The 27,788-nt window shown below is 48.5% G+C and overlaps 1 protein-coding gene and 1 long non-coding RNA gene across 18 annotated transcripts in view; one reads left to right on the top strand and one right to left on the bottom strand.

Annotated features, from left to right (window-relative positions):
* Positions 1-12: 12 nt before the first annotated feature.
* Positions 13-12,945, bottom strand: LOC139082508 (uncharacterized). Its single transcript, XR_011538572.1, has 2 exons — positions 12,799-12,945; positions 13-756 (listed from the first exon to the last, which is right to left on the bottom strand). It is a non-coding gene; the product is annotated as an uncharacterized lncRNA (long non-coding RNA).
* Positions 12,946-12,988: 43 nt separating this feature from the next.
* Positions 12,989-27,788, top strand: part of ANKRD11 (ankyrin repeat domain containing 11) — a 213,727-nt gene continuing 198,927 nt past the window's right edge. For 11 of the 17 annotated variants that reach the window (XM_070614009.1, XM_070614005.1, XM_070614016.1 and 8 more), the window contains exon 1: positions 13,005-13,281. The gene's annotated coding sequence lies outside the window, so the exon portion shown is untranslated. Of the gene's footprint in view, positions 13,282-27,788 lie in introns of all 17 variants that reach the window. The other 6 variants (XM_070614020.1, XM_070614010.1, XM_070613999.1 and 3 more) reach the window with 3 other exon arrangements.

Here is a 27,788-nt window from a genome sequence, read left to right as displayed (position 1 = left end):
ACAGACTATTGATCCATTTATTGAAACTCATTTATTTAACAAGTGTGCTTTGAAGGCTGGCTGTGTTCCAGGCCTCAGGTGAGAGGTGAGCTTGAATGAACCCACCCTGCTCCAGTTCCCCTCTGCAGTGGCCCAGAGGGAGGCTCCTGTGCTCTTGGCAATAGGGGTTAGTTTAAGGAATCAGATGCCCCATGACCTGGCCCCTAGAAGGGATGGTCTGTAGGACAACTGGCTCCCCAGGCCTCCCTTGGCTCTCAGGCCCCACTTCAGAGGCATCATCTCCTGCCAGGATGTCAGCTTCACTTTCAGCCATTTCTGTCACCTGCTCTCTCTGTTCTTTCTGTACTTCCTAACTTCTGTTTACTCATTTGTACTTCCTCCACTCTCTGAACTCTGCACGTCAGGACATTTCAGCGGGGCTTCCCTTAACTGACTCAGAGACAATCTCACAGTGAACTCCTGGTTTGAGTCAGGGTGTGTCCTAGGTGTCTGCACTGCCACCAGTCAGGGTGTGTCCTTGGTGTCTGCACTGACACTAGGTGCCAAGATCCATGAGCAAAGTGAAGCCTCAGGAGGTATGGAAGGGCTGCCCTTTTAGCCTGGGTCGTGGGAAGGGGACAGGAGCAGAGGGCGTCTGTCCCTTGAACTCCTCCCTTTGTTCCTGAGCACGGAGGAGGCGTTGGCTCTTGTTCCTGCTCACTGTCAGCCGAGGGGCTTCAGGCCAGCTGCTCTTGGAAAGTCCATCAGTCACCCCGTCTGTAAAACAGGAATAGTACTTTAGCAGTCTGGAGACAAGTTGGTCTTTTGGGCCATTTTTTATTTTAAGATCTAGGCTTTTTTATTTATATCAGAGCAAATAATTATTTGCTTCTTCCAAAATTAGGCAACTTTGCAGCAACTAAACATAAAATTTTTGTTTAAAAGCATAATTGCTTCCACGCTTCCCTGGCCTTTGAAGCCTTTGGACCTAGTCTATAGATATTTGGGTAATATTAGGATGTCTTCTATAAAATATACTCCTTTGTGGAATGTTTGAATAAACTCGTTCATCTCCTTGAATTTTGGTAAATTTTATTTCTAAACTAAAGATCTTTCTTTTTTCTTTTTTTCTTTTTTTGAGGAAGATTAGCCCTGAGCTAGCATCTGCTGCCAATCCTCCTCTTTTTGCTGAGGAAGATTGACCCTGAGCTAACATCTGTACCCATCTTCCTCTAACTTTGTATGTGGGATGCCTGCCACAGCATGGCTTGCCAAGCGGTGCTTAGGTTCACACGCGGGATCCGAACCCGTGGACCCCAGGCCACTGAAGCAGAACGTGTGAACTTAACTGCTGCACCACCCGGCCAGGCCCTAAAGATCTCTCTGGGAAACAATTTCATCTCATGTCGCTCGCTAACTGGATTTTACTCATTACATGTAGAAGATTCATGATCACAGATCTTGTCCTTGAAGGGATGAAAAGTCCATTTCTACTAGCAAAAACCTGTACAGGAATTTGTGCGTGACCGAAGAGCTGTGTTTCCCTTGCTGTTTCTTGAGACTGTTGGAGGTGGGATTTTGAATAGATATTTAGGAGGGACCTCGAAAGGGCAGGGTCTGTATCCTCTCCACATAATGTTAACTCCCTAAGCTCTGGACAGCACATACCAAATTCATTTATTTAACCACTCCTGTTGACTGTATCAGCTATCCGTTGCTAGGTAACAAATTATCCTAAAACTTAGCAAGTTAAAACAATGTTTATCTCACCCAGTTTCTGAGGGTCAGGAGTCCCGGAGTAGATGACAGGTTAGTTCTGGCTCTGGGGCTCTCACAATAGTGCAGTCAAGGTGACAGCCAGGGCTGTGGTCATTCGGAGCTTGTGTGGTGCTAGGATGGGCGTCCAAGGAGACGCCCTCACCTGGCTGTGGACTTGAGGCCTCAGCTCATCGTGTGGACTCTGCAAGGGGCTGCTCACATGACATGGTCCCATGCGGCAGGGACATCCAAAGATGTGAACACAAGGGGCGGGGGTCAGTGAGGGCCAGCTTGGAGGCTGCTGATCACAGTGATGATTGTAGAAGATATCTGCTGTTCAGGTCTGCTCAGCAAAACCCGTCTCCTCAGTTCCTCGTTCCCCTGATCATGTGGTCCCAGCCCTGACAGTGTCGCATTAATCACACTGATTGTTCAGGAACGAGAAGGTCAACCCCAGTAAGTCCTTCCTTAGGACTTTTATTTGAAGATGGAGGAAGGACCTTGCCTTTGGGGTCATGGAGTAGAAGGATGAACTGAGGGTACTGCTGGAACCTTCCCCACCCGGTGGGGGAAGCCAGCTGTGGTTGGAGAGGACAAGGCCACACCAAGAGTGAAGAAGCAAAGGTACCGGTGGGACTCGAGACATCCCAGTGTGCGTCCCTAGGTCCAGTCACTGAAGTGGGACCCCTTATTTCTGCATCATGACCCAACCCCTTTCTTATGATGCAAATTTACATTGGACTTGTGTCCATCCTAGCTGGGGTTGCCTATCCAGGTCCTTTAGCTACTGGGGAGTCATCACTCCAGAGGCCTGGGTTCCTCCTCAACTCCCAAGGCAGGTTCAGAACCTCATCTGGGTTTAGCTACCAGGAAAGATGGACCATGTCTGGATGTCCACTTTACAGCCTGTTCCTGAAAGTCACTAGCTTGGTATCTCTGGTCCCAGGGTTCCTTGTGAGGGAGCGATAGATATTTGAAGCAAGAAAGGGTTCACTTGTCTGCATAGGGTCCCCCAGAAAGTTGAATGCGCCATGAAGCTCACAGGATCCTCTATTTGCTCATCTCAGGATGTCGCCAGTGGTGGGATTGGCTGTACCCCACTCCACAATCCATAGCCAGCAACCGTCGGCAGGCGGCTCGACTTCGCTGGGCTGGATGGAGCGTGCTGTGTCCCTGAAGGAGGACAACCTGGGCCTTTGGCCTCCATTAAGGCACAGAGTGTTCACTGGCTGGCTGGTCCTGGACCCTAGAGGTCTGTGGCCATTATGGTTTTTCAGCAAATCAGTGGTGGAGAAGTTCCCAGGAACCACATTGAATTCAGACCACCACAGTCTAATGAGGAAAAGAGACAGTGACAGCAAGCGTTCTCAGACATTCTGGCCCTTTCTATCTGCCTGCTAAAGAAAACCTTGCCTTCCTCCGCTCAGAACTTCCAACTCCCTGTCCTCAGAGGTTGCTAGCCCATCCCGGATATTTTGTAATGAAGAACAAAAAGAGAAAGGACAAAAATAGGTCAAAAGAAAGGGGGAGAGATGCAGACGACGGGAAAGACACACCAGAGCTGTCCCTGACCCCAAAGTAAAGAGGATGGAAAGAGGAAGAAGGAGGGGTGAGAGGGGCAGGTGGGTGGAGTTTCTGGGGGCCAGTTTTTGGGGGGATTGGTGAGAGGCCCCCAAACAGTTGCAAAGAATGAAGGAACCGGAGAGAGAAGGAGATTTTTGGGGGATAAGAGGGAATTGCCTTAAACAGATATTTACTGTGTGGCCATCTCCGAGGTGCTGGGGACCCAGCAGTGAGCAAAGTGACACCTGTCCCCAGTGGTCTTCTGTTCTAGCAATGGGAGAGAAACAAGGAGAGGGGACTTTTTGGGGGGCGGGGGGAGGAAGATTGGCTCTGAGCTAACATCTGTGCCAGTCTTCCTCTATTCTGTATGTGGGACGCCACCACAGCATGGCTTGATGAGCAGTGTGTAGGTCTGCACCTGGGATCTGAACCCACGAACCCTGGGCCACCAAAGCAGTGTGTGTGAACTTAACCAGTACACTACCCAGCCAGCCCTAGAGGGAACTTTCTATCTTTTTTATTTTTTTCTGCTTTTTCTCCCCAAAGCTCCCTGGTACATAGTTGTATATATTTTTTTAGTTGTGGATCCTTCCAGTTGCAGCATGTGGGACACCGCCTCAGCATGGCCTGATGAGTGGTACCATGTCCTCGCTCAGGATCCGAATCAGCGAAACCCTGGGCTGCCAAAGCGGAGCGCACAGACTTAACCACTAAGTCATGGAGCCAGCCCCTAGAGGGGACTTTTTAAAAATTGTGGTGGGGCCAGCCTGGTGGCATAGCAGTTAAGTGCACATATTCCGCTTCGGCGGCCTGGGGTTCACTGGTTTGGATCCTGGGTGTGGACATAGCACTGCTTGCCAAGCTATGCTGTGGTAGGCGTCCCATATAAAAAGTAGAGGAAGAAGGGCACAGATGTTAGCTCAGGGCCAGCCCTCCTCAGCAAAAAGAGGAGGATTGGCAGCAGTTAGCTCAGGGCTAATCTTCCTCAGAAAAAAAAATTGTGGCTAAATGTACACAACATAAAATTTGCTATTTTGAAACAGAACTTTGGAGCAGGAGTGAAGGGAGGCCTGTGCAGGGCCAAAGATCCAGCCAGCTGGTGGGAGGGAGCAGCGGGCAGGCTGGGTCAGGGCTGGAGGCAGGCTGGGCTGGAGCCCCAGACTGGTGGGCTCTGGCTTTGAGCTCCAGGTGGATGTCAGGGAAGATTCTGAGCCGAGGACTGATTGCTCTATTTTAAAAGCATCGTTTTGGCTGCTTTGTGGAGAATAGGCCAGACGTGGGGAAGGGGAGAGCAGGAGGAGGCTGCGACAAGGCCAGCAGGAAAGATGTGGCCTGGCCTGGATGGAGGGGAGGTGGAGTGGGACGGGACGAGCTGGTGTCCAGGAGGCACAGAGAGTCCCGTGGCTTCATGTTTACCCTGGGAGCAGGCTGCTTTGCTCTACCAGCAGCCCCATGGAGTCAAGGCTGGCTGAGATCCGTGTCAGTAGCACATGACTGCCCCGCCCAGCCACCACGGGAGGGGGTGGGGAGGCGGGATTGCTGAGCCCAGGGGCAGCGGCCACAAGGCTCAGGTCTAGGAGGAACGAGTGCAGGTTCCAGACTCCGCCTCCTTCCGCTGTGATTTACAGGGTTGACTGAGGGAGGAAGAGGTGGCCACTTCCACACAGAATTGGAACCCTGCTCGCTTAAGCCCCCTGCCCCGTGAATCCTTGGAAGAACAGATACACAACAGCAGATGGCTGCTTGATGGCAGGACTGCTCTGCCGTGCCCTCAGCGGTTTCCCCAGGGGATCCTGTGTCTCTGGCATTCCCAGGCGCTCTGGTTGGAGAAGGCTGCAGAGCTGATTGGGTGAAGCTGGAGATTACTTGGAGACAGAAGGATACTTTGGCATTTTTTTTTTTTTTTTGCCTCAAATCAAAGCATGCAGCCTGGGTTTGCCATCTCCATCCCTGTTGTTTTCTGTTTTATTTTGCTTGACAGTATATTTCTTACTGGGGCCCTAAAACCATCCTATATGAGGTTACAATTTCAAAAACAGAATAAACAAAATAAAGTAAATCCCGTAGACTGTGTTTACAGTCCGTTTCTACTGGGAGAAGGGAAGAACCAAAGCCCTGGTCCGGGAGGTCTGGGCTGAGAGCGCAGTTGTTCCACAAAGGCCGGAGCGGCTGGCCTGGCTGGACAGCACGGGTGCTGCTGAGGGTCACTGAGAGATAATTCACAGTATTCAACAGTAAAATGGAGCAGCCCCGTAGCATTTCTATAGTTAAGTCATATGAAATGCATCTTTTTATTTTCTGAATACTTTTTATTTCTTTTTTTTTTGCTGAGGAAGATTTGCCCTGAGCTAACATCTGTTGCCAGTCTTCCTCTTTTTTATGTGAGCCACCACCACAGCATGGCCACTGACAGATGAGTGGTGTAGGTCTGCACCCAGGAACCAAACCCACACCGCCGAAGTGGAGCACACTGAACTTAACCACTAGGCCAATGGGGGTGGCCCATTATTTGCTGAATACTTTTAAAGTTGCAAACTAAAGCTGGGTTTCAGGGACAAAATGTATGAATTCCTATAATCCTGAGCACCTGCACTGTCCCCAGAATTACCCTGTGCATGCATAGAGCACCACCTCCTGCCGGCCAGGGACCTGATGAAGCAGGCAGGGGTGAGCCGTTCTCAGGCTGCTGGCTCAGGGAAAGTGCCAAGTGACTGACATCAGGGCAGTTCCTGCAGCCTGGGCCTGGGCCAGAACAGTCTCCTGCAGCAAACTCTCACCAGGAGTCTTCACTTATCAGCACTGGCAGATGCTTAAGTGACATGCAGGACAGCTCTGGGCGTCTGCCAGCTCAGGAGCTGGCTGAGGCCTCGCCATGCTCTCTGCACATTCCTTTACCATGTTCCCCAAACTCCCCACACTCGTACTAAATCAAGCCACCTCTTTCTCTCCCTCGCTGAGTGGTCCTGCATCCACCTCTCAGCCTAGTGACTCCATCTTCCAGACTCCAGGGCTCTGTACGGCCTTCTTGAGAACACTCGCCCTGGCCAGCAGCCAGCAGTCATGCCACCCAAATTGCCAGAGCACCGCATTCCCCCTGCCAGTGCTCAGCCACACGGCAACCCTCACAAGGCTCAGACCCCCTGGGTATTCAACACATGAGGTACGGGGAATAACTACTGGGATACAATGTGAAATGACACTCGCAGCACTAATGTAGTTATGTCTTTAGTTTTACAACAACAGTTAACATTTAGGTTTACTACACGTTCCAGACACTGTTCTAACCATGCTGGATGTGTTGATCTTCCAGAATCCCACCAGGTAGGTGCTCTCATTAGCCCACTGCAGGTGGGGAGACCAAGCCCCTGAGTGGTGTGCCCCCTGTCCAAGATCACAGTTAGTGTGGGGCAGAGCTGGAGTCTGATCAGTCCTTCTGGTCCTGGAGTGTAAGCTCTGAAGGACTGTGTTATCTTGGGAGAGTGGCCCACCAGGCTTTGTCTGCAGAAGACTGAGGTCGGATCCTCAGTCGTGATCGTATGCATAATACAGATTATGCATAATTTTCAAAATGCGTTTCCATTCGCTGGGGCTTGATCTCTTCCACTGGTGCCTGGTGGACGCCGTGCTGCCAACTCACAGCTGCTCAGGAGGTAAGTGAGCCTGAGCCTCAGCTTGGAGCCTTTAGTCTCAGGACCTCTTTAGGCTCCTAAATACATAAACACTACTAGGAGCCCAGAGAGCTTTTGTTTATGTGGGTGGTGTCTCCTGATATTTACCGTGCTAATATCCAAACACAAATGTTTAAGACGCAAGAACACACGTTCCTCAGCTGTCAGAGTGATGGCATCATTCCACGTGGTGGATCCGCTGGAGAACTCCACGGTCAAGAGAGGAGACGAAAGGGAAACAGACAAAACTCTTAGTATCATCAGGAAGATAGTCTGACCTTGGACCACAAAGGGTCTTGGGGACCCCCAGGGGTCCCTGGATCACACTTTGTGAACTGGTAGTCCAAGTCAATCACGGCAATTAAAATGCAATTAGCATTCTTTTTTATCAAAGATATCTGTGAGTTTTACACATTTAAAAAGGGAACTGGGGATGGCTGGGTGTCGTAGTGGTTAAGTTCGGATGCTCCACTTCAGCGGCCCAGGGTTCATGGGTCCAGATCCCGGGTGTGGACCTACATGCCATTCACCAAACCACACTGTGGTGGCATCCCACATATAAAAAATACAGGAAGATTAGCATGAATGTTAGCTCAGGGACAATCTTCCTCAAGCAAAAAGAGAAATTGGCGACAGATCAATCAAGGTCAATCTTCCTCACCAAAAAAATAAAAAAAATAAATAAAAAGGGAACTTGGCGTAACAAATTCAAGGTGATCCTTGTGAGCCCCTCTTCAGCTAAGCCAGCTTGAAGTACCCAGGGACAATTTGGGGACTTTGTTTGCAAATCTTCACTGAATTCAACATTAGTAAAAGGTTCTGAATTTACCATCCTGGAAAAGAAGTTACTTGCACAACTGGCACCAGCCGTAGGGCTGCTGTTCCAATGACTGTTATCAGCAGAACTCAACTGTGTTCCCAAGGGCTGGTTTCAGGGATGGAGAAGGGCAGGCCTCTGTGGTGACAAATCTGTGGCTCCTTCACAAATCCAAGGAGGGGGTTGCAGATGCGGGTCATGTCGCTTATGGAATGTGACCACCCCCCAGAGCTTCTGGCCTGTTATATGCCAGTTATATAATCACAAGATGGTGTTTCAGGTCCTGACTGTCCGGATTGTGGAGGTGTTGAAGAGGTTTTTGTGTTTTGTCCCTGGTGTAACACTGTCCGGCACACAGTGGGCACTCAGACATCTGTTGAATGAGTACATGACCCATCTTGCACTGTGGAAGCCTCCTGCTTTCTGCACGCTGAAATTCTTTGCATGAAACACATTATGCAATATTGTGACAGCCTTACTAGCAAAAAAGTCTTAGGAAGACATTTTTACTCTCAATCTTTCTAGTTGGATTTGTGATGAATTGATTAAAGAAAAGAATACATCATATATTTAGACTTTAAAATAACATCAAAACTGTTAGGGCTACAGGAAGAGTACTGGGTGTAGAGTTTTAAAAATTGAGGGTGGTTTTGGTGGTCCTAAGGTCAGGGGCCCCAGGAATATCAGAAACTTGCTTCCTGCCACAGTTCCTCCTTCCCTTCAGGTTTGTGAGGGTGACACACCACAGAGCTATGGTGACTGGAAAGCAACAGACATAATAATTTACTGTGAAATGAGCATGGGTTCCAAATTCTAATGCTAAGAATGCTGGTGAGCTGGTGTTGACTACAGGGCTGAGACTGGGCTGGCTGGGCCCAAACCCAGGTGTCACTTCTTAATACATGGCCACAGGGGAGGAGACAGGGGGGTGTGCCAGGACGTGGGTCTGCTCTGGCCACTTCTGCCACTTGTGTACAAGAGGAAGTAGGAAGAAGGAAGGTGGCTGGGCTGCCTCCATTTCAGCAGTGACCTCTGGCCATTCGACGAGGGAGCGAGGAGCCCACCCATGCGCGCACTCTCAGCGAGCCCCCAACTCTCCCAGTCTACAGCAGAGGAGTGGTTTGATGGGAGGAGGTGGGGGTGCTCCGAGTACCTTCACTTCGGGGCAAAATGAAGTAGGACACGTCGTTCCTTCTCTGGGCGGGCATCGAGCATCACCAGCACTGACTTTTCTGGAGCCACATGTGGCTAAAGCTTAGTCAACAATTAGCTTTTGGTTCCAGGGAACACAGATATGCTGGAACGTAAGTGCCTTTGGCAGGAACTTGGTTTTGTTCATGGTTGAGTCCACAGCTTTTAGATCAGTGTGTGGCAAATAGTAGGCCCTGAATCAATGTTTGCAGGATGAATCCAAGAGCTTTGAGTGGGGAGGGGGTGGGCTGTAACAAACACAGTCACTGAGCAGTATCGGAGAAGGCATCTGAGCAGAGGTACTGCCAGGGCCACACCTTACTGACTGGGCTGGGGGACGCTCGGGAGAAGCGAGATGGCCCTTGGACCATGTGGGTGCACGCTCTGGGTCTCAGTGCAGCGTTATGGAGTCAGAATGCTGGGTGGCCCAGGTGACTGCATTAAGGAAACCAGGCTTTGCGGGAAGGTGTCGGAGAACTACTCTTCAGGGCTAGAGCTCAGTAATCTGTAGGAATGATGTGTTTTGTTTGGCCCACACAGTGTTTGACAAATTAATTGCTTTTATTGAAATGTCCAATAAAAATTTAATTTCCAGTTTCTATGGAAAAACTGGAAGATGTGGCAATGCTAGCTCTCTAGCAGCTCCCTTCAGTCCCCCTGGGCCCAGCAGGTGCCTTCACTTCCATGTAATCTTCCTGTTCCTCTTTTCTCTGGAGCGACTGCGACGGCTTCCAACTTGGCCTCGCATCATGTTCTTGCCCTTCACACAGTTTCAAGAGCAGCATTTTATAAGAGGACTCTGTGTCTGTGCCTCCCGACTAAAGCCCTCACTGGCAGGTCCTGCTCACACGCTAAGGATCACTCATGTGCCCTGAGGCCTCGCCTCACCCTGGCCACCCCCCTACTGCCGTGTCCACCTAGCACCCATATGGAGGCCCAAGCATCTTGGGCTTACCTGTACAAAACTAAACTCCCGGTTTTTCAACCCAAACCTGTACCTCCTCCTGGTCCTTTTAGCCAATGTCGACTTCATTCCAGACCCTTCTCTTTCTCTTACAGCCCAAACTCTTGCCAACTCTATCCTGAAAAACATCCCAGGTTCGACTATCTCGTGAGTCCAGATGTCACTGCCGCCTCACTCCACCTTTTCTGTGCTCTCATCGTCTCCAGAGCAGTCCTTTCAACAGTCAGTTGCCTTGTTCCCCACCTCCCTGCGACCTTCCGTGGTTTACCTTTTCATGCAGGGTGAAATCCCAACTGTGAATTGGAACCCTCACCAGTCACCTCCTTCCTCTGTGTCTCCCAGGTTGCTCTGTGCTGGTGGCGCTCCTCCCGCCCCTCCTGGTGTGCCCTTCCCCAAGTCGGCTGCCTTGCTTCCTCAGTGGGCATCTTATCTGAGTCCTTCCTCGCCCCCATTACCCTGTATTTAAACAGGCCTTAGAACCGTGTGGGCACATAGTAGACACTTAGAAGCCTTAAATATGTGTTGAATGGAAGAGTGACTGCTGCCCCTCCAGCCACAGGCCTCTCTCCATGTCACCGACACCAGTGATGCTGCCCCTTTGCCCAGAGTTGTCCAACAGAAACTAAATGCAGCCAGGGTGTCACTTAAAATTTCCTATTAGTCACAATTAAAACAAAATGAGGGCAGCCCAATGGCGTAGCAGTTAAGTTTGAGCGCTCTGCTTTGGCGGCTTGGGGTTCACAGGTTCGGATCCCGGTCACGGACCTACACACTGCCCATCAAGCCATGCTGTGGCAGCATCCCACATACAGAATAGAGGAAGATTGGCAACAGCTGTTAGCTCAGGGCCAATCTTCCTCACCAAAAAAAGACACAAAAATACCCCAAAATGGGTAAAATTAATTTCAACACTATATTTAATGCAATTGTCCAAAATACCATCATTTCCACATGTAATAAACACAAAAAATTTACTTGTGAGATATTTTACATTCTTTTCTTCTTTGTACTAAGTTTTTGAAAACAGGTGTGTAGTTTATATGCACAGCACATGTCAGTTTGGACTCACATTTCCAGTGCTTACTAGTCATCTGTGGCTAGAGGCCACTTAGTGGACCAGACCTAGAATGCTCTCCCCACCACTTCTTACTCAGGTAGTTCTTCCTCGACCTTCTGACAGCAGCTCCAGGGTCAGGCCTTGGGGAAGGCTTCTGTAGGCCTCACCCAGATGAGACCTGATTGCCACTCAGTGTTCTCCCATAACTCCCCACCTGGTCTTTCAAAGCACTGAGCACGGCTTGTAATTAGGGACCTCTTCAGCTATTTGACGAACACATGTTGTCCCCGCCTGAGGAGAGGCCACACGTGGGAGAGACTGGACCTGCCCTGCTCCTGTTGAATCCCCAGTGCCTGATCTAGGGCCTGCCCACAGCAGACACTCCATAAATATTTTGACTTAATGCATTAAATGGCTTGATTCTTCCTTTGCTCTGCTTTTCTTTTCTCTCTAGTTTTGACTTACAGGTTCTGCTTTGGTGGAACTTTGCTTTTCCTTACTATGTTTTCAGATTGTTTCCGAGGGAAATTGCCTTATTTATATTTCCTACTTTAAATTCCCTAGAGAGAGTATTGGATTGGCTAAGGTCAGTGTTTTTCAAATTTTCTCATGGATGAGTATTGTCAGGAACCCAAAATAAAAAACGCTAATTCCGGGGCTGGCCCCGTGGCCGAGTGGTTAAGTTCGCGCGCTCCACTGCAGGCGGCCCAGTGTTTCGTTGGTTTGAATCCTGGGCGCGGACATGGCACTGCTCATCAAACCACGCTGAGGCAGCATCCCACATGCCACAACTAGAAGGACCCACAACGAAGAATATACAACTATGTACTGGGGGGCTTTGAGGAGAAAAAAAATAAAACAAACAAAAAACCGCTAATTCCTAGTTCCCTCTCCTCTAGATTGACACAGTAGATGAATGTGGGGTCTGGAGTCTGAATTTTATCAATTTTACCAGGTAGTTCTTACAATGAGGCAACTCTGGGAACCCTTGGGTCTTCTTGGATGCTCGTCAGCCCCTGGGTTGGCTGTTATCGTCAGGTGTCCCCATCCAGGGAAGTTACTGGGTAAGAGTGGGGAGAGCACAATCTAGCTGCCCAGAGGAGTCTGAAGTTCTCCATGGTTTCCCACAGGACGAGCACTGTTCTCAGGGTTGTGCACACCCCTGGTGGAACCTTCCGGGCGGCCCTTTGAGAGCAGCGCTGTCCGTGGTTCCCGCTCCGCCAATGAGACTGAGGGTCTGAGAGGTGATGAGGCTGCCCGGGCTCCGGCTGGTGGGTGGCCTGGCGGCGGAGCGTCCTCCACTCCTCGAGCACGGGGACAGGGTCGCAGGCTCTCCTCCAGCCCCAGTGAGTCCCCCCAGATGACGGGTCGCGGGCTCCCCTCCGCGGCTGAGTCCCCTGGACGAGCGGCGGGCGCACGGAAGGAAGCGGAACTCGAGCGAACCCAAAGCCCCCCAGCGTCCCGCGTCGGGAGCCACGGTGTAGGTCACCGCCGACCGCCGTCCTCCCGCCGGGGCGCGCGGCCTGCCCCCGCCCGGCCAGCTCGACGCCTCGCGCGCGTTTCACGACGAGAGGCCTCGGGCCTCGGGCCGCACGTAGCTCGCGCCGCGGCCGCACGGCTGACGTCCGGTCGGCCAGCGCCTTCCACGCCAGACTCAGGTTCTCGAGCGTGCCCTCGCCGCTTCCGGCACTCGGAGAGACCAACCGTCACGTCCGAGGACGAAAGACCCACCGCCTGCGCGACGCAGGCAGCCAACCCAGCTGCGCGCTACCCTAGCGTCCCGTGCGCCTGGACGCACTACCTTGGCCAATCCGTCCAGGGACGTCCTCCTGGTCCCGCCCCGGCCTGTCACAGCTGCTGTCAATCTCGCCGCCGCCCCTCCCGCGTCGCGCACTTCCTCCCCGACGCCTTGACGTGCGCAGCCCTGTGCCCGGCGCGGCGAGCCAATGGCGGTGGCGGATACGGCGGGCCAATGGGCGGCGGCGTCTCATGTGGCCGGCGCCCGCCGCAGCCGCCGCCGGGCCCCGGAGCCAGAGGCCGCTCGAGCCAGAGCGCGATGGAGCGAGGGCCCCAGGCGGGGAGGCGCCGCCGCCGAGCGCGCGGCCCGACGCCCCCTCAGTGAGCCCGAGCCCGGCCGCGCCTCCTGCCGGCCTCGCTGCCTCGCGGACGCTTGGAGCCGCCGCCACCGCCTTCCCGCTCGGGCCGCGGGCCGGGAGACGGGCCGGGGCTGCATGGCCTCGCCCGCGCCCCGCCGCTGAGCCCCGGAGCCGCAGCCCGGAGCCGGGTGAGAGCCGTTGCCGGCCGGGTCGTGGGTCGGGCGGGTGCCGGGGCGTAGGGGCGGCCTCGCGGCCTGCAGGCCTTCCGCACGGGCGGAGCGGCGCGACGGCTCGGACGGGCCTGGGGGCCCGGGGGGTCCGGGCGGGCCTGAGGGGCCGACGCGGGGCTCCCGGGCGGGCCGCGGGGTTCTGGGGGCTGTGAAGGGCCGACGCGGGGCTCCGGGGCAGGTCTGGGGCATTCAGGGGGGCGTGAGGGGCCGACGAGGGGCTCGGGGCGGGCCTGCGGGCACCGGGGGTACATGAGGGCCCACGGTGGGCTTTAACGGGTCTTAGGGAGCCTGGGCAGCCGTGAGGGGCCGACGGGTGGATCTTGGGGGTTCGGGGGACCGACGGTTGGCTCGGCGCAGGCCTGGGGGGACTAGGGCAGTCGTGAGGGGCCTAGGGGGGGCCTTAGTGGGGGTTGGGGGCCTAGGATAGCAGTGAGGGGCCGACGGGTGGATCTGGGGTTCCGGGGGCCGACGGAGGGCTCGGCGCAGGCCTGGGGGGGGGGTCCAGGGTGGCCTTGAGGGGCCGACGGGACCTTTGGGGGGGTCTGGGCAGCCGTCAGGGGCCGGCGGGGGACTCTAGGAGGCCCCAGGGCACCTGGGGAGCTGGGCCGCCGACCTCTGACCCGCGGGAGAGGCGCCTTCACGGTGTCGGTTGTAGTTGTTATTCCCAGCGTCCCTATTATTATCGCTGTTTTGAAATGGGAGCAGGCGGCTCTCGGGCTTCCAGCTGGAGGGGGCTGGTGAGCCGGGCCCTGGAGGTAGAGTGGGGGCGCCGAGGTTTGCAGGGGGCGCGCGTGGGCTCGCAGAGGGGCAGGAATGCGGGGCCGCGGCGCGGGGTGTGTTGTTTCGGGGGGAGGGTAGGCGGGACTGGGGGGCGGTGGGAGGGAGGCGGTGGCGGTGGCGGCTGCAACAGCAGCCCTTGGCCTCAAGGAACAATGTGAGACGTTGCCTGAAATGTTAATTTCCGTTCCTCATTTCATCATCCCCTGGCAGGGCGGTAGCTGTGAGTGTGTCTGTGGAGGGTTGGCCCTGCCACATGGATTCCGTCCCCTCTCAGAGATCAGTCTTGTGTCTCTGCCGTTTGGGGGGAACCTTAATTTTTCTTGAGGTCTGCTCTTTTCCTGGTGCCTCGTCCAGGTTTTCTGCTTCTGTTGTGTTTTTGGAAAGCTGGTCCTGTACACCAGCTGCCAAGGAGTTGTGGAAGAGGCTTTGGAAGATTCAGCTGGCTTGAGACGGCCTGTGCTTTCAAAACCGTTTTCTTTCTAACAGTTAAGATGGAGCATGCTTAGGTGTCATGGTTTCTATGGGTAATGAGAAGTTTTATATCCCTTTGCAAGAACAGGGTTGTTTTGCAAATTTCTTGGTAGAGAAATCTCAAATTTTGGACTTTTTTTATATGGTGAGAGTTTTCTAAATTGATTTGAGCAGTATCTTTAACGTTCCTTTTCAACTGAGGAGTAAAAGTGAGCCGTTGTTGAATTGAAAAATTTAGAATGTTTTGATTCTTGTGGGGGGATGACGGGACACATTCAGCAAAACTCTGTAAGATGATATTCTTGTGGAAAAACTGCCATTGAAACAGTTACTATTTTTGGTTTGTGCAAACCCAGTCAATGGCATAACTTGGATAGTTCTAAGTCAGAGACCCAGAGGCTGTTTATTTGTTGCTTTTAGGATCTTCATTTCTCTTACTAAGTTGCTGTCCTGGGAGACCCAGAGTTCTTTGTGTGTCTTTTGAGAATGATTGCGCAAGTATTCTGATATTACTTTGAAACTGTAGTTAGAAATAAAAGAGAAAGGAAAAACATCTTGCTTCAGTTGATTGTGACCCTTGAATTGGATCCGTGGGGTTGGTGCTGCCTTCCCCCTCCATTCAGCTGTTGTTCTCTCTGTCGTTCACGCTTAAAAGCAGGATCTCATTTGATAGGCTGGCCCTCCTGAATGGAACGGGATGGGAGGAAACAAAGAGCAAGTTGCTATGACATTTTTTTGTGTTCTTTGTGCATGCCTCTTGAGTTAGTTAAAAAGCTATCCAAAGATAGTGCTAAATTTGACCCAAATTTGAAACTTTCAAAAGTTTTTTTTCCTAAATATTGTTTTATTGTGGTAACAACATACATAAGATTTACCAGAAGTTTGTTTTTAAAGGTGTCACATAGTCATGAATTCCTCATTTGCAGTTGTAACTTGCTGTCAGCTTTCTGACTTGCATTGCCACTGCTGGATGTTTTCTCTGGACCCTCTGTGGACCAGCCGTGTTAATCATACTGCACCAGCAGTGCCTTGCATCTCTCTGAGCCAGATGGGCTGCTTAAGACTAGTGGCTGTCATGGTAGCTATAATTATAGTGTTGATACAGTGACAAGTAGAACTTTCTACAAATAGAGTTAAAGAAACTATGCTGTTTATATGTGAGAATATTTTTCAAGCAGCTTTGTGTGCCTTGGGTTTTTAAGTATGTTTGACATAGGTTATTTTTCCTCAAATATTAGAGGGAAGTTATTTTGCATATGGGCAATGAGCCCATCATCAATTAAATAACATAATTAGAGTGTCAGTAAATGCTGGTTCAGAGCGTAATCTGCATTTGTTGCCAAAATAAGTGTTTTGATCTGTCCATTACCCGGTATAAGTCCCTTCATCCCTCAAATGGTAAGTGTAATGGATGAGCTTCCTTTAATAGCAGGATCTTTGCTGGTTAATAGGTGAAAATGATGATGCATTGCTCGTCTGACTGCACACTTTGGCAGTTTATTAGTGCTGTGTAGTCAGTGCTCTGGGGATGGAACTTGACCCGTTTCATAACTTTATACAAAAATTGAATGAACTCAAATAACTAAAAGTTATTGTCTTAAAATGTTTTCAGTATATGTTCTCTTAATTTGAATTTCAAATGGAATTTCTGTGCAATTCAACTTTTCCAGTTTTATCTTAAAGCTATATGAAAGAGGGTGTCGATCCTCAGCTCCCGGAACTCAGGCAGTGGGAGATAATCAGCACAGAAAGCCTTTTTAGGCTGAGGAAATGACCCACTTTAACAACTACTTTGTTAATTCTGATAAAGATGTTTCTATTCCTAAGTGACTCTTTTTTGTTTGTTTGATGGATCTTATTCATGGTGTCTTTTAAAGCCAGAGTCAGACTCAGCTGTGTATTTAAATGTCTGTTTTGTTATCTTCTGTGCTTTTCTTAACTCATAATGTTCCCCCTCCATATTTAAAATTTTCCTTAAATTCATCTTTGGACCAAATAGTGTTTTACATATATGGTAGAACTACAAATGTTATTTTTATGATAATGTCCCATGCGATTATTAACAGTCTAACCCTGATTGTATGACCCCTCTTTCCCAGGTGCCCACTTGGATCCTTGGTCACTCTCCCTCTTAACTCCTGATGCTGTAGCTGCGTTGGCCTTTCGTTTCCTAGATTGGGCTGTGTGCCTTAATCTAGGGTCTCAATACGTGCTGATCCTCTGTCTGGACCACGGTCCTGCTGAGTGTCCATCATTACCTCCCTTCCAAATCCCCCCTCACCCCCGCCCCCGCACACCAACCAGGAAATCTCCAAGTTAACTCCTACTCAGCCATTGGGTCTTAGTTAAATATTGTTTTCTGGATCCAGCCTGGTGGCACAGCGGTTAAGTGCGCACGTTCCGCTTCTCAGTGGCCCGGGGTTTGCTGGTTCGGATCCCAGGTGTGGACATGGCACCTCTTGGCATTCCATGCTGTGGCAGGCGTGCCACATATGACAGTAGAGGAAGATGGGCACGGATGTTAGCTCAGGGCCAGGCTTCCTCAGCAAAAAGAGGAGGACTGGCAGTAGTTAGCTCAGGGCTAGTCTTCCTCAAAAAAAAAAAAAAATTGTTTTATCGTAGAGATCCTTCTTAATCATCACTGCCAAGGAAAGTGGCTACCCCACCTTGTTACAGCCAGAAGGAACTTAACACAATTGATGAAATATGTCATGATTGGTTAATGTCTGTCCCCGTGATAGAAGGGGTGTAACATTACTGATGATAGGTTGTGTCTCTTTGGTCACCTGGGGCCCAGCCTAAGGCATGACAGTAGTCGTAGAATTCGCTCAAGAAATATTTGTTGAATGATTTTTTTTTTTTTTTTTTTTTTTTGAGGAAGATTAGCTCTGAGCTAACTGCTGCCAATCCTCCTCTTTTTGCTGAGGAGGACTGACCCTGAGGTAACATCCGTGTCCATCTTCCTCTACTTTATATGTGGGACGCCTACCACAACATGGCTTGCCAGGCAGTGCTATGTCCGCACCTGGGATCCGAACCGGCGAACCCCGGCTGCCTAAGGGGAACGTGCGCCCTTAACCGCTGTGCCTCTGGGCCGGCCCCAGTTGAACGATTTAAAGCCTGTATATGGAAGTAGTTGAGTAATTTTGAAAAGAGAAACTTAGGATCATGAGCTTTGATTTACTGGATTGACTAGGAATCATGTTGTGTGCATTTCAGTCATGTTCCTATTTGTTTTCATTATAAGTTTCCTTTATGATTTAGATAAAGGTGAGGGACAGGGCTTTTAAAATTGGTGCAGAACAAGAGACAAAGGAAAATAATTAAAGGGAAGATTGTCTTCATGGGAAGAAAAAAATGCTTTCTGTGAAAGCGGTTTTATTAGGACTGCTGCCTTTGGGGCCAAATCGAAAGCTGCCGAGTGTAGTGTGTTGTTGCTGTTGCTGCTTATGGTCCTTAGGTACTCCATCTAGGACTTTGAGCACTGCTGGCCCCTGTAACAGAAACAGTCGTTTAGCATCATAGTGGAGTCCTTTGAAAGCTTTAGCATTCTATTTTTAATTCTGTTGCTTCCTAAGTGATTGTAATAACGTTCGTGGGCGTTGAGGCCAAAGCCTCAGTTCAAACATAAATTCCCCAGAATGCTGGTGGCCCTCTTAACATCCCTCCCAGTTTTAGCATTTTAATGAAGAAAAAAATAATCTCTTTGGAGGGAAATACACCAAAATGGAGTTGTGTATTATTTTTTCCAAATTTTTAAAGATGAACCTGTTCTGTAATTGGCAAAAAGGTTGTTTTTGAAAAGACTAATTGTGGATATAATTTGGGTGATAGAGACTTGAGTTCTTGGTTTGGATAACAGTGAACTGGATTCGTGTGGTTTTAATTTTTTAAATAGTAAGGGGTGAGGGTAACTGGTTGTGGTTGAAAACAGGTAAAGAAACCATCCTAGAACTTAAGAAATGCCACAGGGCTAAAGCTGGTTCTGTGACTAAAGAGTTAAGTGGGTTTTCAGTGTGAAAATAAAAGAAGTCTGTCCTATTACTATAGCAGAGATTTTTTCAAGGGCTAAAAGGGCTGAAGATCCTGTTGCTGGGTGGAGGCTTCTGTGATGCCCCCACCAGGCCAACGTTGAGTTGGCTGTCAGGGGAGCGATGCTGTCTGAGTTACAGTGTCTTTACCGGCTGGCTGAGGGCAGGACCCAAGTTTCCAGTTCTGCCTTTGGCATCTGTGCAGTGAATTATTTATTATCCTGAAAATCTGTAGACACTCTTTTTCCACTTGTAAAGAAACCAGTGTGCACCTGTTCACTACATAAAATGTTAGCCTTTTCTCAACATAAAACGTTTTTGATCACTTAGATAAAAATATTTTTGTCAAGGTTAAATAAAATTCATAAAGTCTCCCTTTCTCCAGTACTTGTTTAACTAAAAAATGTACCTTTAAGAATTGAAATTTAACTTTTAAATGCTTAATATCTTTGTGATATCAAAGGTTATTTTTCATCTAAAATGTAGCAAATAGATTTCTTTTCTCAGGTCAATAGTACTAAATGTCCCTTCCTTCCCTCCTCCCAATGTTTATTTTCAGACCCAGAATGCTAATATCTTAGAAAAATGAATATTTCTAAATAATGAGAAGATTGCATAGGGTGCTTAGTTCATAAGGTTTTGGCTAAAGTTCTGATTAGTTTTTTTTCCACTGCATTGATATCTAGCAAAATAAACAAAGAAAACTGATTTAATTCTGGGTGATAATGTAAATTTGATATCATTATGGCTATACTGTGTAAACTTATCTAAAATAGCATGAGAGAAGCAGTGAGGAACCTTATTACTCTGAAGAAATTAAGCCTTGCTGGTACACGCCATGTTTCTAAATGTGGTTTTACATCCTGTAAAACAGGAAGTAAAAATAAAAAACCAAAAAAACCCCAAAGCAACACTCTTGAAGGAATAAACTTTTTTTTTTCTTAATTACTAAAATGCTGGGTTAATTAAAGGATATGCAGAACACTTTAAAACAATCTTGCCTTTTTGGATGATTATAAAGACGAAAACCCAGCTTTTAGGGGTCTGAACTGTGCTGAGAACTTGCACTGTTGGTCAGTATTCCACAGCCCCTTGAGTGATTCTGATTTCAAAGTGTTTCTAGACTTTGTGAGTTTTTTCTTTGCTAGAGGTGTATGACTTGCTCCTGATGTATTTAGATTACCTACAGAGGTATTTTCATTGCTTTGAGAATAGTCCATCTCAAATTTGAAGTGTTTTAGTTTAGAGCTTAATATATTAAATATGGTAAAACTCAAAATGTTTTCTTATAGGACATTTTTTCCCCTAACACTTGAGAAAGGTAATCTTTGATTGTGTCCTTTATCTTTTAGTAGGAAACTTAGAAAATAATGTGCTTTCACTCTTAGCTTGAATAATTTTCAGTAAATGTAACCTTAGTGAGATTTACATGCAAATTTTGTTTTTCTTTGGGGAAATGCTTAGATCTGATTCTGTTAAACCTGGGTTCTCATCAGATGACTGACTTTTTAAGACTGTTGAGGCAATAACTCTTTTTCTTTTTCTTTCTTTTTTCTTTTTTGAGGAAGATTGGCCCTGAGCTAACGTCTGTTGCCAGTCTTCCTCTTTTTTTGCTTGAGGAAGACCAGCCCTGAGCTAACATCTGTGCCAGTCTTCCTCTATCTTATATGTGGGTTGCTGCCACAGCATGGCTGATGAGTGGTGTTGGTCTGTGCTTGGGATCTGAACCTGCGAACCTGGGCTGCTGAAGTGGAGCATGCAGAAGTTAACCAGTACACCACACGGCTGGCCCTGAAGCGATAACTTTAATTTTTTTTTTTTTTTTTGAGATTTTATTTTTCCTTTTTCTCCCCAAAGCCCCCTGGTACATAGTTGTGTATTTTTGGTTGTGGGTCCTTCTAGTTGTGGCATGTGGGACGCCGCCTCAACATGACCTGATGAGCGGTGCCGTGTTCACGCCCAGGATTCGAACTGGCGAAACCCTGGGCCGCTGAAGCAGAGCTGGTGAACTTAACCATTCGGCCACTGGGCCGACCCCCGCGATAGCTTTAACTTTTTAAAAAAAGGATATTTAAGTAAAGACTAATGGCTTGAAAGGATATTTAAGTAAAGACTAATGGCGCGATGAAGTTTTAGAAAGTTGACGAGAAAAATCTCTGTCCTAGAATTTAACCTGTAGCCTCCCCTTTTCTTTTCTCTTGATAGTTTTCTTCCAAAACCCCAAATACATTGGCTCAAGAGGGATGGGGAACAGATGGTAGAAGGAGGGTATGTTAGAAGAGGTAACACAGGAGGTTGTGAAGGCTGGAAGGAAAACATATGCTCTCAGAATTTTGAGAAACACTTGTGTTTTTTCATGTTTCAGGGCTGTCATTATTCGTTTTCTACTGTTGCTGTAACAGATTACCACAAATTTAGTGGCTTAAAACAGTACAGGTTTAGGGGCCGGCCCCGGGACTGAGTGGTTAAGTTCGTGCGCTTGCTTCGGTGGCCCAGGGTTTCGCCGGTTCGAATCCTGGGTGTGGACGCAGCACTGCTCATCAGGCCATGCTGAGGTGGTGTCCCACATGCCACAACTAGAAGGGCCCACAACTACAAATATACAACTATGTACTGGGGGAGGCTTTGGGGAGAAAAAGGAAAAAATAAAATCTTTAAAAAAACCCCAACAAACAACAGTACAGGTTTATCATCTCACAGGTTTATCATCTCACAGGTTTATCATCTCTTGAAAGCCTGACATGGGTCTCACTGGGCTGAAATCAGGTGTCGGCAGGGTTGGTTCCTTCTGGAGGCTCCAGGGGAGGATCTCTTTCCTTGCCTCTTCCCTCTTTTAGAGGCTGCTCACATTCCTAGGTCTGTGGCCATTTCCTTTATCTTTAAGGCCAGCAATGTTCCATCTCTCTAACCTTCTTCCAAAGTCACATCTTCTTCTGACTATCTTTTCTGCCTCCCTCTCCCACTTTTTTTGTCTTTTTGCTCAGGAAGGTTCACCCTGTGGTAACATCTGTTGCCAATCTTCCTCTTTTTTTTTGCTTGAGAAAGACTAGCCCTGAGCTAACATCTGTGCCAGTCTTCCTCTATTTTGTATGTGGGCCACCAGCACAGCCTGGCTGCTCACAGAGCAGTGTAGGTCTGCACTCAGCAACTGGACCTGGGCTGCCGAAGCAGAGCACGCTGAACTTAACCATTAGGCTGCTGGGGCTGGTCCCTCCCTCACCCACTTTTAAGGACCCATGTGATTACAGTGGACCCACCTAGATAATCCAGGATAATCTCCCTATCTGCTGATTAGTAACCTTGATTCCCCTTTGCCATGTAACCTAAAATAGCCACAGATTCCAGGGTTAGGATGTGGACCTCTTTGGGGTGTTAACTCTGCCAACCATACTAGTGTTCCATGGATGCCGTATTAACACATGAGGTTGGGTCAGGTTGTTGTGCAACTGGCTCTGGTGCCTTGCCTCGGTTCACAGGAACCACCTTGGCTCTTGGAAAGACTTGGGGTCATTGGTCAACCAGTGTAGTCTGGCATTGATGGAGGATTACTGAGTGTGGTGCAAATACGCATCCTGGAAAAAGTTTTGTTTTAAATAAAATTTTATTTTGGAATAATTTTAGATAGAAAAGTTGCAAAAGTAGTAGAGAGTTCCACTATATTCTTTATCCAGGTCCTCTAGTGTTAGCATCTTACATAACAGTGGTAAGGTTGTCAAAGCTAAGGCATTAATGTTAGTGCATTACTATTAGTTAAACCCTGGACTTTGTTCAGATTTCATCCATTTTTACGCTAATGTCCTTTACTGTTCCAGGATCCTCCACTGCATTGAGTTGTCATGTCTCCTCCGTCTCCTCCTGTCTGTAACAGTTTTTCAGTCTTGTTTTTCATGATCTTGGCAGTTTTGAAGAGTACAGTCTTTCTTTTTTATGACTTTGTAACCATTCACCCATTTGGCACAGATGTACAGCACTGATAGCTGGCTTCTCGTTTATCTAACTCCTTTTCCCAGTGTGGACTGCTGTATGGGGAAGAACAGTTTTGTGTCTTTTTGCAACTGGAATCAGTTACATGTTTTATGGAGGGGGCTTCTCAGACTAGACAAACTTAGCTTTTTCCCACCTTATACTGATTTAGTGAAATGTTTATTGGTTCCTCGCTGTGTGTAAGGCTGTGTTGTAGAAACTTAGAGATGAAAGAGACATGTCCCTGCTCTGAGATCCGGGAGAAAGAGATGCACCCAGGAAAAGAGAGAGGAGTTCAGGGGAGAGAAAGCATTTCTGGCTCTGCAGTCTGGGAGATGTATTGGAGGAAGTGCTATTTAAGGATTGGTGGAATGTCAGTGTGTAGAGAGCAGGGGAAGGCTGTCATACACTGTGGGAAGGCTCTGGACCAAGGCTGGAAGGGTGAGATGTAGCAAGAGAATGTCAGCTAGACTTGTTTGACAGGGAGCCCATGAAAGAAAATGGTAGCATGAAAAGCTAGGAAAAGGGAATGGAGTCACATTGTGTAGGATTTGGAATGATGAAGCCTGCACGTGGCCTGCTGAGGCGGAGGCATTGCATTGCCTGAGGCAGGAGATGGTTTTGCAAGGCTGATGGTAGTGGATGGGCTGACAGTAGAGGAAAGTCAGAGGGACTCTGAGCAGAAGGCTTTGCAGTGCTCCTGTTTCTAGACTTGGCATGCCAAGATTGACCTTTCAAGCAAATATTGATTAGGTATGTATTGATATGTGCACAGAACTATGAGGGATACAAAACAAACCTGAGTCCGAGACAAGCCTGACAGGGTATTTGGGCAAATGACGAGATCACTGTTCTCCCTTCCATGCTGGCTACTTCTCCAGCACCTTCAATTGGCTTCTAGGAGTTTGGTGGAGAGAATCAACTCAGTTTGACCACTGCTTGTGAAAGAAGGTGAATGCAAGGTCACTGTTTTGTCTTCTAGCTTTCACCCCTAACGTTCTCTGCTTTTGGGTAAATACCAGGTTTAAAAAGATGTCTTACTAGAAACACTATTATAGAAAATAGGAACACCATTTTCTAGGGAAAAATGTAAAACAACCTGTTAGAAATGGATGATGGGGTTTAAAATTTGTTGTAGGAATAATCCTTAAATTCACACGAATGGCAGAAATGCCCATCCCAGAAAAGTGAGGAGTGGAGTGTATATACTAGAACCTGGATGGAGGCCTGTCAGTGAGAGACGGACCTCTCAGGTGAAGGGGATCTCCTGGTGGGAAGAGCAGTGTGGTTAAGATGTTCTTAAGAGGATCTACGGAATCTTGAAATGGGGAGGGGACTCTTAAAGTGGGCTACGTGTACAAGTTGTGAAGACTTAATTGTGTTTGCCAACAAGTATTTACATAAAAATGTTTGGAAATGAGAGAGTAAGTTGATTGACAGTGGATGGAATGGGGCAAACAAGTGCTGAGCAGTTTATAAAAGGACAGGGAAAGAGGGCAGGAAGGGAGAGTTGGGCAGCATGCTGACAGTTTGTCTTGTGCTGACTACATGCCACACTCCACCTCTGCCCGTGGGCTGTGATAAACCCAACGCCTCTGGTCTCGTGGTGCTTACATTCTGGAGGGAGAGATGGGCAAGCCTGGTCAGGAGAAGAAATGCCATCTAGGGAAGTCTGACGGACAGAGGCTGGGAGCCTGGCATTGTCGACAGTTCAGCTCAGCAGACGTTTAGTTTGAACACATCTTATGACCCAGACAGAGTCTGGTCCTTGCCATCAAGGAGTTTTCTTTCAAGACACTATAAACTGCAGGCCAAAGATAGTAGTTTTGGGCCCATATAGGAGGAGCTAGAGATGTTGGGGTCTGGAGAGGTAGCCACCATGGAAGGGAGAACAGCGATCTTGTCAGGCTTATGTTGGACTCGTGTTTGCTCTGTATTCCTCATAGTTCTGTGCACCTATCAGTAGATACCTAATCAATATTTGCTTGAAAGATCAATCTTAAAAGTTATGATTTTAAAAAAGGGCTTGAGGCTTGAGAAAGGAATAAATACCTGGCAGGAAATACACAATACTCTGTGTAAGAAACATGTAATAAGGAAAACGTGTGCCAAACATATTAACTAGTGTGAGAGTGTTTGTGCTTTGCTTCAGGTCGGCAGAGTGAGACCTGTCTCCAGTTCTGTCGTGGCACCGTTTCCCAGCTGCCGTGAGGGAGGAACTTTGTCCTTTGGTGCGTCTTTGGGCGGGGCAGTAGTGAAACTCGGGCATCTGGCTTTGGGAGCCCTTGGCTGGGTGACTGTGTCTGTTGGCTCTACTGTTTCTCTCAGGGCTCTACACCACATGTAGCTTAATTGCAGATGCAGAAATAAATGCTGAGCAGGACTCAGTGTTTTGGACAGCCTGACTGTGGCAGGTGCCATGGGTGAGGTGCACTTGAAGGCAGTCACCTCAGGGCCAAGGCGGGCCCTGTATGGTGTATTAACTTCTTTGTGTTTGTTTTAATTAAGCTCTCCACAGTTCTGCTAAATCTCTTTATTACTAATTCCTCTGTAACATTAGGGCATCTTATTTTTTCTTTTAAGATTTTATTTTTCCTTTTTCTCCCCAAAGCCCCCCCAGTACATAGCTGTGTATTTTTAGTTGTGGGTCCTTCTAGTTGTGGCATGTGGGATGGCGCCTCAGCATGGCCTGATGAGTAGTGCCATGTTTGCGCCCAGGATCTGAACCTGTGAAGCCCTGGGCTGCTGAAGTGGAGCCCGAACTTAACCACTCGGCCACGAGGCTGGCCCCAAGAGCATCTTATCTTTTAACTGGTGGACCACTGCTGTTTGTTTGACGGGAACTTGTTTCTACAGTTGTTGTGCTGTTGCAGTGCTAACCCGGCCACTGGTCCTTTCTTGATGAGCAGACTGCATTTAGAAGCTGCAGAGCAGTGCCATCTAGACCCGTCAGTGATTGGTGCCCCTCACTGCAGAGTTGGAGGACTGTGCCTATCACCGTGGGGTGGGGATGGGTGGGGGTGGGGCGGAGGGCTCATCCAAGTGTCACAGCAGGAAAGCATCACAGCAGTCGCAGCAAAGCTCCTCACCCGACCTGAGGCTGGCGAGTTCTTGTTTCTTTGTTGGTCCCGTGATACTTTTGAGGGCTATGCCTTCAGTGAATTGGGTGACATAAAAATAATTTCAGGGGCTGGCCTCGTGGCTGAGTGGTTAAGTTTGCACACTCTGCTTCATTGGCCTGGGGTTTGCTGGTTTGGATCCAGGGCGTGGACCTACGCACTGCTGTCAAGCCATACTGTGGCAGGCATCCCACACATAAAGTGGAGGAAGATGGGCACAGATGGCAGCTCAGGGCCAATCTTCGTCAGCAAAAAGAGGAAAATTGGTGGCACATGTTAGCCCAGGGCTAATCTTCCTCAAAAACAAAACACAAAACAAAACAAAACAAAATTTCAGATCATTGGGCCTATCAAGGCTATTTGGTTTTGAAGTGTTTGCGACTGGGGCTGAAGTCATTCAGTCCTGGGCGATTGGGTGTAACGTGTGGAGAAACAGTCTACTCTCATCCTCAGACTCTGCTCTTTCTATTGAGTCGTTTGCAGGCTTAAGTCATGTGAGACTTTAAAACACAGCAGAGCAGTAAATAATAGGTACCAGATACCTACCACTGCGGTTCCAAGCGTCACCTCGTTTTGAAAACGACAGCGTTAGCCCTCCGAGGGGAGGCTAGAAGTTGGTTGTGGGCATGTGAAGGGAGGAGGAGGGAATTGCGGCAGACTGAGCCCTGTTAACAAGCCTTGACTCTTGTGCTTGTCCTGGCTGTGGGTGTTAATTCAGCCTACACCTCCTTTTACTAGGCAATGACTTGAGAGTTGGAATGAGAAACTGTGTCCTCACCAACAACTTAGGGTGCTTTTAAACTTACATGTAAATATTTGTCATTGGTGGCTAAATTTCCTAGACTGTAGCTTTTACTGCTGAAAATGTAATTGCTTTTGTCATCTAGTAAGACTTAGAGCTGACAATCCCACAAATGAGACTCAATTCACACAGTTTTTTTTTCTGAATTAAATAAATTCACTTTTTTCTTTTTTGTTGGGAAGGAAGATTGGCCCTGAGCTAACACCTTTTGCCAATCTTCCTCTTTTTGCTTGAGGAAGAGTGGCCCTGACATAACACCTGTGCCAGTCTTCCTCTGTTTTGTATGTGGGACACCACCACAGCATGGCTTGATGAGTGGTATATTTCCGTGCCCAGGATCTGAACCTGTAAACCTGGGCCACCTAAGTGGAGTGCACTGAACTTAACCACCATGCCACCGGGCCAGCCCCTAACTTCACAATTTGGCTCGGAAGCCTAGCATGTAATTCAGAGAAGTAGACCCTCATTATTAATAGTTGATACTGCCTGATGATGTTGACTTCCATGAAGAGATGCTTCTGGTGTTGCTCACTGCATCCCAGGGGACAGAAGGTCCCCCTCAGCCAGTGGCTCTGGCTGGCTCTGCTCAGGGGAGAGCACCCCAGTTTCCTTGCTTGAAGGCCCCGGTGCCCTTGTTGGCCCAGCTCAGGTGGGCAAGTCGAGCATGGTGTGGGTGAGGCAGGGGTTTTAGATTTCATCCTTCCATGGGCCTATTTTTCAGGTGTTACGAGCTGATTAAGTAAAAAAAATTACTCTTTGGAATGTAAAATGTAAAGGTCAGGTTCATTCTGGGTGTTTATGTTAATGATGCATTATTAACATTACGTTATCATCTGCGTTCTCTCTTCTTGTGGAGCTTTCTTTAATAATGACGTTCACAACAACATCGAACTGATGCTCACTTGGTGGTAGGAGTACCATTTGGAAACCTCTTGAACAGGGGGAGGCCAGTGGGTTTCCCCGGCACCCTGCGGCGCTCCAGTGCCTCCTGTGGAAGTCCACACTGGCACCCCCTTTGACCACTGTACTCCTTCCCTGTCATTGTCACTGGGGTATTAGTACACCCCTACGTGCTTTGCTTTAAAGGATAATTTAAAAGGTAAACACATATAGTCTATAAACAATGTAAATAAAAGCAAATATCAAGTGCTGATTAATCTAGGGAAGTAGTTTTTTCAGGCTGCTTTAAATAGCCCTCAGTGTTATTAAAAGTCATTTCTGAGTAGTGAGATATTTTTTGTATCAAGTCGCATTTGTTTTCTACAAGAGGCAGACCTGTCTTAAAGTTCTTCTAGGACA

This window comes from Equus przewalskii, chromosome 3 (assembly GCF_037783145.1).
Source record: "Equus przewalskii isolate Varuska chromosome 3, EquPr2, whole genome shotgun sequence".
Taxonomy (NCBI): domain Eukaryota; kingdom Metazoa; phylum Chordata; class Mammalia; order Perissodactyla; family Equidae; genus Equus; species Equus przewalskii.
The sequence above is the reverse complement of the archived record's forward strand: the minus strand, read 5'-3'. Positions and strand labels throughout refer to the sequence as shown.